The sequence below is a fragment of the Phalacrocorax aristotelis genome, chromosome 3 (assembly GCF_949628215.1).
Source record: "Phalacrocorax aristotelis chromosome 3, bGulAri2.1, whole genome shotgun sequence".
Taxonomy (NCBI): Eukaryota; Metazoa; Chordata; class Aves; order Suliformes; family Phalacrocoracidae; genus Phalacrocorax; species Phalacrocorax aristotelis.
Genome location: NC_134278.1, coordinates 44,248,575 through 44,270,685, shown reverse-complemented (window position 1 = coordinate 44,270,685; position 22,111 = coordinate 44,248,575). Strand labels below are relative to the sequence as shown.

Below are 22,111 nucleotides of genomic sequence, written 5' to 3'. Positions count from 1 at the left end.
CCCTAGAGAGAATATGGAGCAACTGAAGTGCTCAGATCTGTTGCAATCTGCTCTATGGCTGAAAGGGAGAATGGTATTTACTAACACAGTCAGAAGGAAAGTGGAGCAGAGAGGTGATGATTTATTGGCATATTTTTTTAAATATGTCCATATTTGCAAGTAAGGATATTTTCTTTCCCCTCACAGGGTGGGAGGATGGACATTTATTTTAGAAATCCAGCCAACTGAATTGGATTTCTTTATTATTCTGAACAAAGAAGTAACTGAATGTTGGTCAGCAGGACCCATGATGGCCAAGAATCCTTATCCAGGTTCAGCTAGTCGTTGTCTAAATGACTTGAGCAGAGCTTCTTACTGCTCTAGCTTTCATAAAAGAGCATCAGTGACTCAAAGCTTCAGGTTAGAGTTTGTGTACAGAGAGTGTAAATCCTTCATATCGTAAGATACTGAGTGCCAAAAATGATGGTTGCTTATTCTCCATCTGGGAAAAGTGCTGTTCAGGTAAGTGATGTAATGGAGAGCACTAGCAAGTTTAAGGACATCAGCACTAAATTAATGGACAACCAGAAAAACAGAAGACGAGCACCAATCATTTTCCCATTGCACACCAACAGCTATGTTTTCAAGGTGACTTGTCTTGGTAGTGCTAAACATTTTAAAGAAAAAGGCCAGTAGGTGTAAGAATCATAGAATCATAGAATCGTTAAGGTTGGAAAAGACCCTTAAGATCACCGAGTCCAACCGCTAACTTATCACTGCCAAGTCCACCACTAAACCATATCCTCAAGCACCATGTCTACCCTTCTTTTAAATACCTCCAGGGATGGAGACTCCACCACCTCCCTGGGCAGCCTTTTCCAATGTTTGACAACCCTTTCAGTGAACAAGTTTTTCCTAATATCCAACCTAAACTTCCCCTGGTGCAGCTTGAGGCCATTTCCTTTCGTCCTATCGCTTTGTACTAGGGAGAAGAGTCTGACGCCCGCCTCACTACAGCCTCCTTTCAGATAGTTGTAGAGAGCAATAAGGTCTCCCCTCAGCCTCCTCTTCTCCAGACTAAGCAACCCAGCTCCCTCAGCGCCTCCTCAGAAGGCTTGCTCTCCAGACCCTTCACCAACTTTGTTGCCCTTCTCTGGACACGCTCCAGCACCTCGATGTCCTTCTTGTAGTGAGGGACCCAAAACTGAACACAGTACTCGAGGTGCGGCCTCACAAGACTCTTAAATGAAGTGCTTTGTCTTGCTGGAGCAAACAAATTAATAAGTCACCTTAAAGACTGGCCAAGTCTGGACACTGAAAATACGAACGGAATAATTTTAAGAGCCAGTCCAAGTGGCTTCTTACTTATGCACAGAGAGAAGGGTCAAGATACATACAAAGTAAGTTCAGAATCATTCCTAATTAATATTATAAGAAGTTTAAACATATGCACAACCATGAACAGAAACAAAAATATAACCCCCCAAAACGCTAAAACATTAAATAGCAAGAATGAAAACATATTTTAAATAGAATATATATTTTAGATAGTACATATTGTAAAACCAGCAAAAATAAGAAGCCCTAAACCTCTCCAACTGAATATTCCTCTAAGCAAACAAAATTGCAGTTGAAAGAAACCAGTGGTTAATTTCTTGGGGTGTCCCTTTATGTGCATAGCAAAAGAAAGAGCAGAGAGCTGGAACTACTAGTATAACAAGTTGAGAAATATAAAGCTTAACAAAAAGTCACTGAAAAGTCTTTTTCTGTAGAAAAGAAAAAAAAAAAAAAAGAAATCCTTCAGTCAAGAAATAGTAAACACATAAGAGGAATAGGTTGAAAGAACAATAGTCTGAAAAAAATCCTCCAGGAGTTACAAACATCTACATGTTCTAAGATGATGTTTTCTTGTTGCTACTTACTGTCCAGGTGAACATATGCAGTGATGCCTCTGAGAGCAACTCTCAAGGTTAGAATACGGGAATGAAGAATACTCTGCACAGGCTGTTGACAGTACACGGTACAAAGGAGATCAGTAGATAGTGCAGAGATCATACCTAATTTGAAAAGACTCAAGCCGCTTCATATTTCTTAGCTTATTGTCTTCCTTTTATGCTTGTTAAAAAGAGAAGTTAAATACTTGTAGTGTAAGCTAAAGCAGTTCATTCTGATGTTCAGTTACTGGGGTTTACTGTCATACATTATCCTACTCTTAATAGAGAAAAAATTCCATGACAATTTAATAAAATTTTTACCACTACAGTAACAAGTTAATGTAAAATTATTTACTATATCTTGGAAATACAATTTGCCAAGTGGTCTTTTTTGCATCTTAAGGTTTGCAGCCAATAGTCTTTCTCTGGTACAACCCTACTGTATGTATTAAACAGAGGCATTTAAACAGGGGAAAGAAAATGTTTGTATTTTTTCCTACTACAGGAGGGATATTTTACAAAGCCATCTTACTCAGAAAGTAACTTTCTAAAGAAAGCAAGCAGAGACAGCTAGGAGGAAACACAAGAAGAGAGAGAGCAAGGGAAATAAATCGGAAAAGGGGGAAAAAAGGAGCTAGATATGAGATCAGCAGAACTCTAGTTCTGTATTCCTCTTCTTTGAGGACATTGGTGTAAAGAAAAATTATGGCAGGCAGTTGCCTTTGCAAACAGTCTATGAATCCCTGCAGTTAACACAGCTTAGCAAAGGTGGATAGGACTAATTTGATGATAAGAATGATAAGAGGAAGCTAAACCCCTCATTGATTAGGCTACCCCTAAGGAGCCCCAAGCCAGAAAAAAGACTAATAGGGCTCAGGGGCAACGCTGGTACCTGGCTCTGAAACTACAACCTGAAACATGTCTATTCATTTGTCTTGTAATGCTGGTCATGCTTAAGCTCGCTCTGGCCCTCTGCCTTTCAGGATCCTGTGCACTTAGGAGCCTGGTGCCAGCACATCCCCAGAAGGGGCTCATTCTTCACAGTGAAGGACCATTCAAAATCAATAAACTAGTCATTCCCCCGGTTCTCAGCCCTAAGGGTGTAGATGTGGCTACAAGAGCAGACTCCATCTTAAATGCAGTGATAACAGCTGTTTTTTGTCTGATTTTGAAGAAACAGGCATTGGATGAAGTCCCTTTATGCAGCCAATCGAAGGTATGACTTATTAGATATAAATCCTACTTCAGCCAGAAGTGATTCAGACCTAGATATTTCACTTTCCTTAAAGATCTAGCTCCTAGGTGGCGATGGCTGTCAATTTTAAAATGTGTGAAGAATCCTTTCCTCCTTATTGGTGCAGGGCTAATCGAGGCACTACTATTTTCTCTTGACCTCTTTCTGTCTCTTGCCTATTGACTCCCTAATGATTTATCCCAGGAGCACATCTGCAGCAGTAGAGGGTGGAGTCAGCTTCCTTCCCTGTGCAGTTTACAACCTTGTAAAGGGAAGGTGGCAGAGGTGCTTTGAATCTCCTTTGTCAGAAAGATCACAAACCCTGATCTGTATTCTGGGTGAATCCTCCTCTGGCTGTGTTTCAAAAGGTGTAATAGCCCTAATTTCTTCATAAGAGAAAGGGGTTAGCTCCCTGATCTCCAGGGAGGATTCCCAGCTCTGAATCCCAAGAACAACCCACTCCTTCAGAGCGCTGGATGTGCCTTGGTGAGGGATAGAGGAAGACACATTCCAGTTCTTTTCTGGGCAGCCTATTCCACTGCTTGTGCTGTGTGTCTCCATCCTTAGGTGCCTAACTAATTTCCTGCATTAGGTAGGTGGTGTAGGCACCCTAAGGAGGCTTTTGGGCTAACAGCCAGACCTGTTAATGCTCGGTGCACAAAGTGGTTTTTAAGTGCAGCTTTTGGTCTGCATGATCAGTTGTGGTCAGATGTCACACAAAACAAAGCCAAAAATACCACAGAGTCTCCCTCCCAGCCACATTAAATTGGATTTTTTGCTAGAATATATATATATGTCTCTCATAAATTCTCAAAAAGGGAGTGAAAACAAAAGCAATAACACTAATATTAGAAAATCAAGATCTTACTGACCAGCATCTCGTTCCAATAAAGGACAGCACAGTTTTTCCAGGACAATTAGAGCCTGCTGCTGCATGACAAGTCTCATATATGGGGCAGAGAACAAAGCGGTAGGAGGACTTCCTAGCTGTTCTATCAGTTTAACTTGAGTTTAGTTGAGTTGAATTTAATTTCTGTCAATTTAAGTGTTAATCACTTTCTATCTCATTTTTGACACCCATAGCATGAGACTAATAACATTTTCCCTCTTCTAATAAAATACCTTAAAATCTACAAAATTAAAGTACCATACAAGCAAAATAAAATGCTGCTTTAGTAATAACAGTATTTCCACTTCTGAAATGCCTTCCCTTAAAGAATCTTTTGAACTTTTAAAAGCAATAATTAAGGTTTAATTACTGCACAGTCAAAAAATTATTACTAAAACTGCTTTATGAGGAGTAAAGGAGGGATGGAAATGAAGTCCCAGAGTGATAAAGTGATTTCCGCAATATCATAAAGTTTTTACAGATATTTGACAATGATGACTTCAATTCACATCAAAACAGTTGAGTCTGTGGGATAGAATATTTTCCTTCAAACAATTGTCACCAGAAACTAGTCATACCACATTTATTCAGATCAGATATCTCTGGCATGCATCTTTGTTTCAAATCTCTGAAAACACATCCTAATCTTCTTGATTGCAGTAAGTTAGTAAAGGGAAATTGAAGATTTAATCAGATTTAAGTCAATGACCCCTTGATCTGTACAATAAGAAAAACCACAACCCTTTTTCAGAACTATACTTGAAACTGTCAGCAAAGCTGGATTTGCTGAAAGACAAGAAGTATCAGAGATGAAATCTTGCTCACAGAAAGACTGGGAAATCTTCTATTAATTTCAGCCTGGTTAGGGTTTTGTTCTTTCAGCTGGTTGCAGCAACATGTAAGAAGTCAGAAAAGAGCTCAAAAGCTATTCCTTTGTGATTAAAGTTAACTTAGAAACGAAAAACCTAAGGCAACTCAGGAGAAAGCAAGACATGTAAGTCAGAGCTCAGGGGATCTAAAAGCTAGAACAAGTTACAGATAATAAACATTCTCCTGTATACACACCTAGACATAGACACACACAATCTCTGACCTTAGGAAATATTTAATCACCTATTAAAAGTGTGTCTCAGTTTTCATACCTGCAACATTTTATAAATAAAAAATATGCTTACATACATATACACACGCATATGTATATAAATACACACCATTTATGTGATATTTGTAGCACACTTAATTTCTTAGATTCCGTGACACATCTCTTATCAGTTCTGCTTTATATTTTTTTGCATCCATTCCCTTACATACACCTCTATGTATGTAAGCATATACACATACACATGTGTGCTTATGGATATATAGGAAACTACTACCCAACCTGCTGGACGTGGGCAGAGGCGGTGGTCCTAACGAGATGCGCTACCGCTTTGCAGTCAGACAGCTGGCAGGTGCAGAAGGCAGTGGGGTGACTACTACTGCCATACTGGCAAATAGGACAGAGAGAAACAGAGCATGGAATTCACGGAGGCACTGAACCAGGGAGGGGTGGACAGGAAGAGGAGGCGGAAAGTGGAGATGGGTATTATTATTATATGAGGAATAAATTTTTTTTCTTTCTTATATAATTTAACCCTTTTATCAGAGAGGACATGAAAGAAAGCATTGCTCTCAAAGAGTTACTTCAGCAAGAAGCACAGCAGCAGGCTGAATCCTGCAAACCTGAAGATTATTTACAGCATGAGATGCATGAGGCCTCTGTACACATATCTGGAGAAGGGAAATCTGCCTTTAGACTTTTGGAAAAACTCTGAAAAGGAAGAGAAGGCAGTTGCTCACACTGGGATGCTGATGAACTATGTCATGGGGGAATGGGGTGTATTTACTCAAGAATCTTTCCTAATGAGCAAACAAGCATGTTTATTGACATAGTTGGTATGAATAGAAAGCTCTAAAGATAAAGGATTCTTAATATCCAATTTAATTTTCATTTGCATTCTGTCCTTTTTTGCATTTTAAGTGTCAGAAACGATTATCAGCTTCATTTTTATTACCAGTCAGTATCTTTCAAGTTTTCTATGCTTTTAGGTTTTGAGTCATGAATATGACAAATATGATAATTGTTTTCAACCTGTTATTTCTAGTGGATCAATTTTAACTGCCAATACAAAGGTCTAAGATTTATGTGCATCTTTTTTTTTAAAAAAAACCCCAAAATATCTAATGACATTTTAGAATAAGCTCTTTCAAAGGTTTTTTCCATATATCTTCTGTTTATATTCTGAGTTACTCTGTTCAGGTTCCTATGTCATGCCTGACACCTTAGTATCTGGTTTTATCTATTGTTCTGAAATGATGCTCTGCAATGCCAAAATGGAAAATTAAACTGTAAGTAGAATACGTGGGAATTTATTCTATTTAAATGGTTCTGTACTCATAGAGGTGGTTGCTTTGCTGTTCTGCATGTGAGAATGAGAGGAGGGTGACCTGAGTCCACACATCCAATTTGCTTCCTTAGCACTGCTGAGAATGGCTGCCTGGCTGGGAAAATGTATCTTCAGCAGAACTCAGCTTCTGTGTAGGATCAGTCTCTTAGTGACCCACCCCTATTGTGGGACCTCCAGCAAGAGAGGTTTATTCATCCTGCAGACAGATGTACCACTAGAGGAATTTTGGCCAAGTCAGAAAAAGGAGGCCATTGTAGGAATATATAGGAAGATGGGAGGAGATTTTGTAACTCAGTCTTTGATGTTCATTATGGGATAATCAGCAGGTGGCAACTAATGTGTGCTTATGTAATAGAAAAATACACCATATGTAATATACATATTAACTGGATGTATTTTCCTTCCTTTAAACAATTAGAACAAAAAAAATTGTTTCAAATTCTTAGAAGCTAGAAATATTCATTAGAAACCAGAGGCTGGAAACCTAGCTGTGAGTCATTTCTACCTCATGTCAATCTGTTCAAGCACATATTTGAAGTGAATTAATTAATTTATTTCTTGGATGGTGAAGGAGTGGCAAAGATAAGATGTAGTTGCTGGTGGCAGCTGGCAGTGGAGAGGAAAATATTCAAGGTATGTTATAAAGTGGATGGCCCTTTATAAAGAGTGAGAACCATTTCAGGCTGCTGTAGGAGCTCTGGGTGTTTTGGAAGCGCTGGTGTTGAATGCAGGCAGGATTTGTGCTGCAGGACCCCAGGGTGGTCCAGCTCTCACCTTGGTTTGGAGCTAAATATCCTCATGAATCTCTGAAGCAGTTTTGAAACAAATCTTCTGATTACTTCTTGGAAAGGAAAATAGTTTGTGCGCACCTAAATCTCTTTAAGAACTGAGCCAACAGACAGTGAGGGGAAGCAGTCAGGAAATCCATTTCAGAATTGCAATATGGCTTCAAAGCAGATCACTAATGCAGACAATGACCACAGCAACAAAGTCACAAGAATAATTAACCACACTTGATTCTTTTTTTTTGCAATCTCAACAGCAAAATATGCCAAGACCAGGTATGTTTGCCAAAGGAATAGAAATAACCTGACATATTAGCTGTGTGCCTAACAGTATATTGGCATAGTTAATGTATCTGCAAATCATTTCTGTGCTTCTCTGTAGTTCCTAGTGAGCTCCCAGTGACACCTGCTATTAGTAACTGATATGATAGAAGAGGAGAAAGACTATGGTTAAGGATCAGAGAAGGATTTCTTTTAAAAGTTGATTTACTTTGGATTTTTAGAGATGCAACAATATGCAGAATATTTTTTCTAGATTCCAAATAATGTAGTATTAACTGGAAAATATAGTTTTTTAGGTACTCATGAGATATTTAGAAAATTCCTTACAGTTTAAAGGCAGCCTTCTTGATTTAAGCTGTTTGTTTGAATGCCAGGCAAGTGTTTATTCAATGACCATGGTGTAAGCATTTAAACAGAAAGTAAAAGATTACTTAACAGAACTTGTGTGCGATTGACAGATATTGGAATTTGACTCCACTTCTGTGTTATTTAAGATGATAACCAAAGAAATCTGTGCATCCGGAGAAGCTCGTTTTGGATGGATGACCTTTACTTGCTGATGAAAGTTACACGAAATAAATTACATTTCAGCCTCTCTGAAACTGGTGTATAATGCTGAACTGAACTGTAAGTATTTCACTAGGAGACTTCTAACAGGTTCTCAAAGATTTTTTTTTCTAAATAGAGAATAAAATACAATAATCTCCCAGGAGTCTTCTGGAAAGATACTTTAAATTGTCATTTTGTGCAAGGAAGCAAGACAGAGTTTTGCAGAGCTGATGTGTTGATAGTATGATTGCTCTAGCTAGATTTATTTTTCCGTTGGGATTTTACATCACTGTTTTATTTAACTGCCACATATAAGGGAAATTACATAAAAGGAATAGTGTTCAGGCAAATATGGCACAGAATTTAGGTTTGGAATACCTTGATTTACAAAGCCTAAGAACAAAAGAAATGTTTCCATAGCTATTATTGTTTGAAATGCAGAGGAAATATTTTTCTATTTCTTTTACAAATTCCTGCTGTGTATAAGCTGTTGTTCTCTGTTTGTCTTGAGGACAAACTCAGATTTACTGGACAGTAACTGCAAACTGAGGTGGAAATTATTTTCTTGTTTTCATTGGACGAGGTGAATTAAGTGCCCTTTGTTTCCTATTCTCCCTCCATGCATTAGTTCTCAAATGGTTTTAGATTCTGATGTACTGGGCATAAAACTTTATTTTGGTCTATGAAAGTTCAAGGAGACTTGATCACAAAATGTTTAAATTTTTTTTGTGTTCAGTTTTTTATCGGTTTGTCAAAACAAAAATTTAAATCAAGAATGTCAGGTTTGTTAACATTTTCTCAGGGATATTTGTAATCAGATTTTGAATAAATTTTCAGGGAAGCCCATAGCTGCTTTAATACCAGCAGACCTCATTAGGGAGGGAATGGTTTGAAAGATTTCAATTTTGCCCTGACAAAAATGAGAACATTTTCAACATCACAAAATTTTGCAGAGGACAAGAAATCCTTCCAGCTATCAATTTACGATACCATTAATGGCTGCAAGATCTCTCATCCTCTGTCAAGCCTGGAGGACAGGTACACACTGTCACGTGCTGTCAGGATGGGATATGGCAACAGCATCACATCTTTCTCCTGAGCTGTACAACTGCATTACTTTCTAAAGAAAAAGCAAGGGTGGAAGAAATACATCTCACCTCAACACAATCTGAATAATTAGTAGTTTCCATTAGGAGACAATCCAGGAACTGTTGCTCTAGCAGCAAGGACCCACAGGAGTGACATGCTTCCCAGTGTCCCCTAAGTTTTTAGGTAAGTATGCCTTGAAGGATCTGCCTCAAAGAGATTGTACCTGTAACACGCACATGTAAGATACCTTATGAAAATTTCAGTCTCCTCATTGGTCCTATACTAGTCATCTCTACTAACAGCATGACCATGGTGAGAGTTTCATGGTCTCAGTCTCAGACATCACGATTCTTACAGAGAACAGCCTCAAGCCCCTCTCTTAATTGCCTCTTAATTTTTCCTTCTACATCTATTGTTCCTTTTTCTTCATCCTCTGATCCTGTTTCCATCTTTACTTTGGTCCTTTCTGGGGCAATGTCATACCCTTTTCATTTCTCAGAGTTAGCAAAAATTACAGGAATCTGGCAGCTCCAGCAACATCCTAACAATTTACTGAACTAACCAAATAATACTGGCAATGTTGCTTTTCCTGTCCTTTGTCCTTATTTAGAGTTCACTATTTTCTATGCATTTGCTATTTTAAGGCAGATCAATGGAAATTTGAGTGTTCTTGATAGGGCCCAGCATGTTAATCAAAAAACAACTGTTACATAATTGGAAATTGCTGAATAAAAGCCCATGAGAAGACTGGGAGAAAAGCACCTGGAAGCAGTACATTTTTTCCTTATGGTACTCTACTCCTCTGAGTGAGGGGAAAGATTATCAGTGCTCAGAGAACTAGTACTAGATAAGGAACTGGAAGCCTTAGGACTTCAAGGGTGTTCAGGAAAGACAGGACCTCCAGGCTTACCCAGAGTAAAGACGGAAGAATAGAGGCAGTTTCTTGATAGTGCTGTTTGTTTATTAAAGACATTTAACACTATGTATATGTCCTACTCTGTTATTTAAAATGGGTTCAGACTTGAAGTACCATGCCTTTACTCTGTTATTTGCTATGCAGAATTAATTACCATGCCTACAAGTGTATACTTGACTAAGGGTGCTACAGTTACCTTCATGGAGACATGGTATAGCATGTATTACATCCCTGACATTTTCTGAAGTCTTCTTTCTTAATCTTACATGCATTTCATACCAGCCTCACTCTGCTCATTATTCATTACTAGAGTTATTCCTTGTTCCCCCAGCAGCAGACACTCCGAATTAAAAAAGTCTGCAGGATCCAGACCACTGATGCTTTCATGTGAAACCTTTGTCCAATTAATGAGCATGAATTAAAATCCCGTGAATTTGATTATAACACTGGTGGTTTGCATACATTTTCTGGACCTATGATTGTAGGCTTCCTGTAGATTACTATGTAAACGCCTCATTTGAAATAAGAAGCATTATGTTCTTCCAACTGTGTTCAGCTCTGCCTGCTTCCAACCCCATTTCCCTCCCTGCCCTGCTTCTAAGGTCTTCTGGAAGACTCTGGATGCAGGTGACAGCTCTGCCACCAAATGATGCTGCTCTGAACCACCACATCCCTTTTTGCCGTGTTCCTCAGTATGCCAGTTCCAGAGCCCTGCACTGGCCTGCTCTAATGTTTAGTGGGACTCCATGCTGGGCCTCACTTTTAACATGCTTTTTATCTTACCCGTTGGGAATCACTGTTCTTGAAGTTTCCCTAATGGTTGGCTACGGTATAAGTATGACCACTAAGCTATTCAAGATGTCTATATTCCAAACCAGTCATGCTATAATGCCATAAAAAGCAGCATAATAAACAAAGCCACAGAATGATATAGAGAATAACTAATACCAATACTAAACTGAATACAGCACACTAAAGTCATTCCTGCTGTAGCTGCTGAGGAGAAAAATCACTTAGATAAAGCAAAGCAAGAGTACTTTGCTGAATAAATGGTACAGTGAAGGCAGTTTTTGGCCTTCTCTCTTTTGACTTTAATGGAAAACCTCCTAAGCGGAATAATTCTAAATGGAGGGTTGAGGAGGGGTGACAGAAGGACTTTCTTCTAAGGGCAAAAGTTTAGAGGCACACATCCCACAGATGTGGGCTTTCCTTGTCCTCAGTCATCAACACTTTGCCTTTTGCTTGGCAGCTTTGAAAGTTGTTGTTACTCCCTGAATAATAAGTCTCATTTTCTCTGTGATAACTGTGGCAGACATTTGCTACCGTGCACCATAAGTCTGAAGGTATATTTCCATTGTAAATACAGAGTATGAAACCCAGTATTTGAATGTCATTCCCACAGCTCGACTAACACTCTGTCACTGTCATTTTAGCACCCTAATTACATCAACATTGTCCTTTGTGACTCATACTGCAGATTTCCAATCAAAATGTCTCTGATGAGGGAAGTAGCATTATGGCAATCAAGCAGCAGAACAACATCTCTAAATAACCCTAGCTTGTTCAACATCCCAACTGCACTGTAGAACATTAATCTGAACAGCTAAACATGGCAGGAAAGTACACATCACTGTGAACTGCTCTGGCTTAGATAGCTGTTAAGGAGCAGTTAAATATAGATGAGCATTGCCAGACTTCAGTGCACCTCACCCCTGGAACCCCATAACACTGAGTGATGGTAAAGAAACAGCAAAACAATAAATTGATGCCTGTTATGCTTGCATACGTGCATATGAATTCACACACACAAAAAATTCCCACACCATAGACTTAGGAGAAGAAATGTTTTCACTAGTTGATTTTTATTCAAGCCTAAACCCAGAAAGCCTTAGGTTCCTGGGTAACGCAGCACTGTGAACACACAGAGCTTCCATTTTCCCAAGGAAATAAATTTCTAGCAATCACAGCTGTAGAGCAAAGCTTGAAAAAGTAACCTGGTGTATTCCAAAAACTAAGATGAAAAAAATACAGTACTGATTACAAGAAATCCTATTATGGGACTGTGGGAAAGTAGCTCCTGAGTTTCACTGTTCAGTACTTCCAATACAGAACTTGCTTTTTGTTCTCTCAGGGCAGAGGACTTTTAATGTGGAAGTTTTGAAATAGCCTCAAACAAATGCTTTTTCTCTGTTATTTTTTTTTTTTTTCTTTCCTTTTGATGCCACATGGATTTGAACCATGACTGCAGACTACTTTGTGTCTGCAGCAAAATGATGCTGAATACAGTTGGCTGCAATGCTTCATTAGGAACTGGTTTAGCAATTGAGTAGGCCCAGAGCAGAAAAATGTTTGGGTGATATTTTCTGTATTTGGGAACTCATCAGAGATGTGGAATGGATATGGTCTGAACTGCTTTAGCTCTATTACTGTCACAGGATGACTGCTATAATTTAGAGAAATTTGCCATTGATTAGATGCTCCTGTGCTGTTTTACTGCATGTTAGGGCTGTGCTAGTTAGTGTGTGCTGTGAGGCATTTTTCTGCAGAATTTTGTGTTTGTTTGGGGTTTTTTGTTTCTCTTCTAAAATGATACATGATTATCGGAGAGTCCTATCCTTTCTTGAGTACTCCAGGACTATGACACTGGTAAAACAAAGACTCCTGTTTAGGCTTTTCTTTTCCCTGAGAACAGTATACCACTGCTGTCTGTACAGGGTTGCCATTTGGTGAAGAAAGCAATGCCTGTGGTTTGCCAGCAACTCTAAAATCCCTGTCCCCACTGCTGAAACATGAAGAAAGATGAAGAACAGGTTTATTTTGTGGTAGTGCAAAAATGCATAGAACTTTTATTCTGCTGGGGAAAGATATGCTGAAATGAAAGAAGATATTTCAGAGCTACTTATGCTATAAATAGCTAAAAGTGTCTCTTTTCTTATTTAATTCAAAAAAAGAAGTCAGCATGCTTACAGAGCTCTCAGTTTTGGGATCTGTTCTTGCGCAAGAACCTCATCCTCAACCATCAGAACTGTCTGTTCAGAATAGGACATTGACCTGCAGCGAGCCTTCCCGAACGCACATGTACACCCCATTCACATTCTGGTCTCTTCCACAGATTTTCCTCTGATTCTCAGTCTTATTACTTAATCAAGGTATCAGTTTTTAACATTGCTCCCAAAGGAACTGCTGACTGTTATAGCATAGGTTTGGAAATGCCGGTATCTCTAAGGCATAGTTAGACAGAGCTGTTGCCTGTAAACAAGCCTCTTTTTCAGAATAACTGTGGAAAGCATAATGACTGGGCTGGTATTAAATTTTGCTATGAATGAAAGATTTATCTTATATTAATAAAATCTCCCTCTAGACCAACAGGGAGAATTTTATCTCAGTGTAAAGTCATTTACACATTTAAAACATTTGATCCCTTTACACAGACAAGCACACTTTAGACTACCGTAAAAAAGAAGCTATGATGGCAGTTTTGACAGAGATTGGAAATGAGAGCAACATATTAGGAGGATGCTCAGAGTTTCAGTGTGGATGACACTGTACCTGTTTTGCCTGAATGGTGGTGCAGGTGATAGTGACACTGGCAAGTCAGATCTTATGCCTGATTTAGTTTTCTCAAACATAAAATGGATTTAAAGAGACTCACCTTCTTTGTACAGTATTCTGAAAGTACGCAGAGAAATTATCGTGTAACTAAGACTGGTTCCCTTGCACTGACTGAATCCTCTGTTAAGTGAGTAATTGGGATCTGTGATGCCTTTGGGCTTGCAAATCAGCACAGATGAGATCCAGCAGACTGGAAAAATAAAAAGCAAAATGTGATCTATCAAATTACTTCCTAATATCAGTGTCATGTCAAGTGCACGAAGTTGGTTGTACTGATTGCAGAAGAAACACTGATTTGCACCACTGGTAGGTCCATATCATCAGAATATAGCCTCAGCATGTTTGCCCTCCAAATAAGCCCAAAGTAAATAATTTTAGTTCAGATATCATATGAACACAAGCCATAGTCTATCTGAGCTAACGTACCCAACCCCTCAGCATGCCTTCGGGAGGCCTGGCTATGCTGATGCCCTTAAACAGAGCCCAGAGAAGAGCTGGCTCACTTCTTGAATGTGGCCAGAGCAGCTACACAGCATAGATCTTACACAGCACAGACATCGTGGAAGTCCTTATGAACTGTTCATTGGCACTTCTATGAACTTGTGCAAAAGGACAATAAGGCCAGAACTGTGCTCACAGAAGTCATGTATCAGTAACAATACACTGCATAACACTTGTGTGTAAATGCTTTGCCATCTGAAGGATTGCCATGCACTTTCTTTGGTGGACACTGAGCTTTTTAGGTTGGTAGAAAACAACCTCTTTTCTGGTATGACTTGAATACCTGGAAGAAGAAGTTCTTAGTCCTGAGATGATATAAAGAAGGGATGAATAATACTGATGGATACAGAGGAAAAGCAGAGTAAGTAAATACACTCCAAGCAGACATGCAGTACAGCTATTATTTTTACATTTCCTCTCCCTCTGTATATCATATATTTAGAGACTTTGTGAAATAACAATCAATATGCTATAAAAAAAGCAAATGTTAAGTAAAGATATATTCATCACAGGAAAATGACGAAATATTTCATTCTATTTTCTGAAATAGAGGAGTAGGTAGTATCAGCAGTCTTTGCTCACCTGTTCATTACTTTTAGAGGTCTTTCAAATGCTTTCTAGCTGGCATGGATCTAAAAAAAAAAGAAGCTAAAAAAAAAGGAGACTGTGACAGTTATGCATTTGTAAAAAAATATGTATTTACAGAGCTCTGCCCCATGTTAACTCCTCACTGCATGTTACTATTGTATTATGCTATTGTGACATGTTGCTATTAAGAGAAAATATGAAAGAAATCTTTTGGAAAGGATTATAAAGTTTCTGCTTGTGGTGGACTTTACTATCCCCCAGGTAAAATTTACCCTTCCTTCCTTCCTTAGTTCTCTTCTCTCAGATACTTCAGATTATTTCCCCAAATCATGATTTCCAGTTCAGTGCTATTCTTTTAATGACATAGTAATTGCAGCTGTGATCACAGGTTACCCCTTTTCTGTATAGTAATTCTGAAATTGTCCATTGCAAACCTGTAAGAACATTCTAAAAAAGAAAGAGCCAAGGAAAAAGAAATGATGTTGTGACAACCTGAAGATTAAACATTAGGGGTCAGCAAGTGTTTCCATTCCTTTCTGCAGAGACTTACATATAAAACTAACTTTTTAAAGCTTCTTATATAGTATTTTGTAACAGTTTTACAGAGTATAAGAAAATCACTGAATTTTAGACTAGAAATTAAATAAAGCCAATGAATTTTAATGGAACTCCTCTACACAGAAAAAAATTAACTTTTAGAATTTGCACCTCATAATGATGGCCACATTAAAATTCCTCATTAATACATCCTACTGGTTTTGAAAACAGGTATAATTTAAGCTATTGCTGTATATCTTAACTTTCTTATAGAATCCTTCCTTGAAAAATGGAAATACTGAATCTAGCTTGCAGAATATGTTGCACAATTCTGCAAAGTCCCAAGTTAAAAAAGGAAGCTTAGTGAAATGAATTAGGGTCCCATTTGCAGAATTACTAAGGGCACACTTTTCAAAAGCACCTATCACCTACCTGCTTTAGAAATCCATTACCACTTTCAAAACTAGCCTAGACATTTTAATCGGGACTTCAATCCCCTAAAAGTTAGATATCTATTCTAAGCTGGTTGTATAATCTTCTCCTCATATTAGAAGAGAGAGACAGTGGTCTCAGTAAATAATTCAGCTTATCATAAGATAAGAGAGTAGATGCTTATTTCTTATTTCCCCTTGGGATGTAGAGTCATTAATCCTCTTTTGGAGTCAAGTGGATAAAGTAAGGTCAGTTCTTTCTGGGTTGGCAGGTAGGGGATGTAAGGAACAGCTGCCTATAACACTGTTCTGGAAAACTGGAGAATCAAATCCAAATCCCTTCTGTGTTTGATCTGGTTTCCTATCTTCCAGGAAAGAGGCCTAACAACTAAGCTGTAAGGAGGCATTCAGAAATAAAGGTCTTTGTGCATCCCAGGGTGAAATTTAAATACCTGACTACTGTAGCAGAACATGAATGTGACCAAAACACTGTAGCTGTGGAGACTAGCATCCTCCATCTGTGGTGTATCCTAGAACATGGCAGCTTCACGTGAGAGTCTGCAGAATGTGTAAATCCCTGCTTCAAAACTTCAAAAAAAACCCAACAAACCAAACAAACCCCATGTTTTAACCATATCTTGGGACGTTGTAGGTAAGTACTTTTAGCTACATGTTAAACAGATATACTTTCCCTCTCTCCAAGCTGACTCGTGAAGTTCATGCACGCTCCAAATATGGTGGTGGGGTCCGAGTATGCAGGTAGCATGGGGAGAAACCATTTTGACTTGGGGATCCTAGCAGGGTAATGGGATACCCCTAGGCTTTGGACAGCTCGGTCATGGTAGAAAGCTGCGTGGTTTTCCCAGAGCTCAGGAGACAGTGGACTTTTATGCTGAAGCCTTTACAGACCAAAACTTGGATGCAGAAGTCTCTGGACATGGGAAGCCTACATGGCTGAGAGAGTGTAGTGTCTCACAGGTGCCTAAATGTTTGCATTTAAGAACGTGAAGTAGATGCCTAGGTCCCTGACTCTTCAGGCTCTAAATGAAAAATTTCCAGAAATGCCTATAGGTCAAATGTTTTCCTTTTATATTAGAGACTAAAAATTCAGCTAATGTGCCAGGGGAATTTTCTAAAGTTTCTTGGTACTGTTCAGTGATTAACATTCATACCTTCAAATTTTGCCCTCTTCATACCTTGTGCTTTCTTTTGAAAATGAGATTTTATAAATTGTTATATAAGGTGCTTTAAAAAACTGCCCTCCCATTTCTCTAGAAAAATGCAGTTTTTGTTGGTTCAAACAGTGCCTTAATTTTCATAACAACAGGTTCACTTAAAATGTCATGAAGAAGAATGCTAGTCTTTTAAGGCTTTGATATGTTTGAAAACGGAATCCAATTAAACCCCCATATTTGTTAATCTTTGACTTAATAAAGTTTCTGTGGGTGTTATTGGCTGTTTATACCACGAAAACATGGAGAAACAGCATGATTATTTTCAGATTTGTGTTTGGATTTTTTGCCATCATAATCACATGAGAAAGCTACTTGAATGTATTCAATATTAAAATCAGCAAATGGTTTTTAAAGGAGAGAAGGTAATTAACTTCCCTTCTTAATGATGCTTCTAATTTAGACTATGCATGAGATGTATCATGAGTGAGAGAGATGTTGCAGAAAAAGACTGTTCTGTGGCTAAAGAACCAAACTGGGAATCAGCAGTTTGATTCCATTTTCCCTTCTTCAGCAGACTCACTGTGTGACCTTAACTGAAGTATTTAATTATTCTGTGCTGCAGTTTATCTATAAAATGGAAATAATGACAGTCAACTTGCTGAGAGGTTGTGGGGATTAATTATTTAATATTTATATCTTCAGAGAGAATACAGATAGAATTGCAGAGTATGATGAACGATTAACATTATTTTGCTATTATCAAGGTCTGAGATTATAGCCTGGCTATTTTATTGTACAAAAATCTTCACTTCTTATAGTCCTGCATGCGACAATTACCCTGCCTAAAACATATTCTTCAACAAATGTAAAGTCCTTTTCTTGGCTCTTGTAATTAATGCCCAAATTACTCTCAGAAGTAGTAGAGAACAATAATGTGCAAGTCTACCTTTGTTACCTGCACCTGCCAGTTCTGCAGAAGGATGAGTAAAGGGTATCTTCCAGATATGTAACTTTCCGACACTCTAATGGTTTAAAAAAGCCCCAAACCAACACAGAGCACATTAACTGCAGGCTTAGCTTGCAGGTCATGGAGACTGGAAAAAAACCCAACAACTTTCAGCTTCTGGTCAGAGTTGGAGAGTATGCTCACGGGCAGCAGGCAAGACTTGTTTTGAAGGTGACAGGCTTCTGAAGCACAGGTCTGGCCCACACAGCTGTTGAATCTGGCTACCTCAGATAACCTATTAAGCAAACGTCTCAAGCAGCAGTTAAAAGAAAAAAGCTGCATATATGCCCCAGAGGTGTGCCAAATACACTCTAATTGATGCTGATGAATCATTCGGAGAAATTACAGAGTAATATTCATGATGTACAAGTACTGCCATTTTGAATCAACAAGTAATTACCAACAAACGTCTTTAAAAATTTCCTATGTAGTACTATTCAATATACAGGGGCAAATGGTCTTTTTAATTCAAACACTTCCTTGTTGTTATTGGCTGTACTTCATGAATTATTACTTTGAATTGGGGTGTGCTGACAAAGGTCTTCAATGTCTTTAAATATGTGATGCGTCTGAGCAAGTTGAACTTACCACCTGATTTATTTGTCAACACACACTAGAAGAAGGTGGCATGTGTCCTTTCTGGTATTAAAAGGAATGAGGCATTGAGCAGATGATTGCTGTCCCTGTGACTGTATCCTAAGATGAGTCCTTTGTACCAGTGCCTGCTCCTGATCATGGGCAGGGAACACAGCAAAGCCCGAGTTAGGGCACAGCTCAGCTGTGGTCTCTCCCTACATATGTGCAAGGAAAAGTGATTTTAACTGTAGCGCTGAGGCACAGTTTGAAGAACAAAGAGCTCATGCAAATACTCCATTCTTTCCTAGCAAGACACCCAAGAGATTTAGAATAGACAAGAGAGAAATGCCACGATTTTATCTATGCTATTCTTATGTCTGAAGATGATGCCACTAAAAGGGGAGCATATCAACCTCATAGCTTAATATGAAATTTTTACAAATGCATTTGATTCATATCTTCATGAACAAAGAGGTCCCCTGTGAAAGGAAGATTAATTGCATGAGCCTTGGGAGACAATCCATTGTGGTTTTTAACCCAGGGTAATAGTCATGAATTAGCCTATGATCTTGCAATGACACTAGAAGCAAAGATTACACTATGTGAGAGAAGCAGTCTGTAAGGGTTCTTGAAGCTTAAATAAACTGTCTAAATGACTTTTCTTATTTTGTCACTTTCTGTGTACTCTGTTGCTGAGTGTGGCAGTAAAAACACACATAATTTTAAATACCCTGACCTATATAAATGCCATATAGGAAAGCTTTTCTACCTGTGGCTTGAATCTGTCCTGATACTTTATATTTCTGTATCACCTTTGGAGTTGGCAGCTTTGTTTTGGAGTAACCCTAGATCTTGCCTTGCTATAAACAAGCATTATCACCTCCCGCTGCCTGAGGAAGCTTGTATTTCTTGGTCTTGATGAGCAAATTAAAGCCCTGCTAGTTGTACAACATGAAAAACAGTAAAAGCAGGAGTAGCTCTGAAGCACCTAAGTTCTTGTATGACTGTTGCTTAGAGACAGAATCATACATAGGGAATCTACATTAGGTGGCTAGCAAAATTAACACAAACTTTCACTACATTTTCCTTACATAGAACAGAAATAAATGTTTTGAGGGCAGCTAAACCCCCTACAGAGCCTTATTCTGACTCATAACACCAAGAAAATCCTGATCTGCCAATCTAAAACAAAAGCAACCCCCCCCAACAATTATCTTAAATGACAGAACCAAGTTTTCTGATCAGGCTGTTGGTCCCACTCAGTCACCTTACAAAATCCTACTATAACCTGACAGGATATATGAAAGGCAGAGAAGTCTGAGGATCAAAAGCTCTTAGGTAAAGCCCGCCTGCTCTTTGCTTCTTGAGAACAAGATCCCAGATGTGATGACCTCCAATGTGAAAAAGTCATCCTAGGGCTAAGGTCTTTTGTCCAGTCAAGAGAAAAAGGAATCCACGTTCATGCAGAAAAGACTAGTGTCATTATAAAAAGCTTTTTCTTTAGCATGGAGAAACAAAATTACACAAAATATGTAACAAAAAAATAAACCCGGTGGATTAGGATATTTTCCTATCTAATCTCTGCTCTGTAGAATTTGCATAGCTTTATTGTCATGAGCAGTAAGTATGAAATGCAGTGACATCAGAAATGTTCTACACCTCATCTATAGACTTAAGTTAGACTGTATAATGTGAACTGGTATAAACAGGGTGCAGGGCAGTGTATATACACCTCTTGTTTGTACATGTCTTCTCTACCTTCTTTCACAATGAGGATCTGACGGACAGCATCACTAGCTAGGATGTTGCAGAGTACGAGGAACTCTTCATTGGTCAACTGCCAACACCAGCTCACGATCTACATTCCACCATGCAAACAGGCCATTGCAAACATGAAAAAATAACCCAACAAACCCAGAAAATAAAATCTGTCCACAATAAGCAGAGATCCAAACATAGGTTATACAAACGTTGTGGCAAAGAAAATACTGAAATAAAATGGGAAAGAAAGATGGTAACAAAGATTATTGTTTACTGATTTGGTTAAAATGAGAATTTAATCTTTGTTATTTAAAGTGATATTAGTAATATGCAAAACTATAAATAAGTTTTACAGTGATGAAGAAACAGTGTATTTTAGGGACAGAATAATAATCTCTTCTATCAAGCTCAGAAAACTACACATTTGCTAATGTGAACACTCTTAAATTCACAAAAAATGATATAGGGAGGAAAAATGTACTATTTCGTATTACGGAATGAAAGCTATGGACATCACAGCCACTGGCCTTGACTACCAAAAATGACAAACCTAAACCACACAATTATTAAAATTCAAAAGCGTTGGGTAAACTACGAATGCAAAAAAAAAAAAGCCCACTATTTTTGACTTGCAGGTCAAAAAATTGGGAATGCCCTTAGGAGGGCAAGATGCAGATACTTCAGACCAATATGATTATATTTTTAATACATGTCAATTACATTTACAGCCCTGGATAGACATTTGCAATCTAGCAGATTAACCTAACTAAGTGTCAGATGTGATTTGAAGCAACAGAAGGAAGCAATGCAATTAGAATACCAAAAAGGCACAACATGTTAAGCCCTTTTTTGCATGATGCTCTATCCAGCTTCCCCATGTGTTCATCACACCTCTCTGGTCCGAACTCTAGGAGAAACAACCAAGCACGCAAAACATGAGGTGGCTTATTTTGTAGACTTACAGCGGTTTTTTCCCCCATTCCTAGCCAGTGTTAATGCATTAAATATTTCATAGTTTATGTCTTTTCAAAATTAAACAGAAGAGTTTCTTGTTTTGTAAAAGTTACAAATATGAAAACAGTTGATTTTTGTGTGCTTCATACACACTAAAATATTTCACTTAGTTCACTGTCATTGACTATCTCAGTAAATGCCTCAGTGTTGCTCTTGATTAGCCTCTGTTTTTCTCTGGATTACGCCAAATTCTCCTTCAATGCTGAAGTCAAAGCCTTTTGAATATTCCCAGCTTGCTGCTGTGCAGGACAAGGATTTCAAGTGAGTGTTGTAGCTTGCGTTAAAACATTCTGTTTGTTCTGCTGAAGATACAGCTAAGCCTGCACCAAATAAGCAGCAGGTTTCAGAGCACAGCTCCAGGTGATAACAATCATGCTGCACATCCTTACCTTCAAGCAGTTGATGAACTCTTGGGTTAGAGCATTATTAGATATGTGCTTATAAGGCCAAAGTTGTACTGCAGGAAAACATGCTAACTTAAAATGGAATGAACAGCTACTTGCTACAGTGAGTTTTCTCAGTGAGGGGCTCTCCTGGATACCCTGAGCAGTTTCGTACAGAAAATACTGAAAATAGATAGCAGCACAAACCTCTCAACTCTCTACACTTACCAACGACATTTTTTCCCACTTCCTCTCCTCCAACAGGCTTTTCCCTCAGTGTCTGTGTTTACCCCCTCAGGGAAATCAGAAGTGAGTGTGCATCTTTGTTATCTTTTGCTCCATCTCATATCGCATTAGCTCTCAGTCACCCGCATTCTCATGAGCTCTGAGTCTGATCTCGTCTAGGAATTGTACTCATTAACT

General features: G+C 38.5%; 1 protein-coding gene across 2 annotated transcripts in view; it reads right to left on the bottom strand.

Annotated features, from left to right (window-relative positions):
• The window catches only part of FUT9 (fucosyltransferase 9), a 38,969-nt gene extending 16,891 nt beyond the window's left edge, over nucleotides 1-22,078 (bottom strand). Inside the window, exons 1-2 of one of the 2 annotated variants that reach the window (XM_075087305.1) lie at nucleotides 21,917-22,078; nucleotides 13,757-13,906 (exon numbers count right to left, since the gene is read on the bottom strand). The gene's annotated coding sequence lies outside the window, so the exon portion shown is untranslated. The remainder of the gene's footprint in view (nucleotides 1-13,756; nucleotides 13,907-21,916) is intronic. The other variant, XM_075087306.1, reaches the window with a different exon arrangement.
• Between the last annotated feature and the right edge of the window lie 33 nt (nucleotides 22,079-22,111).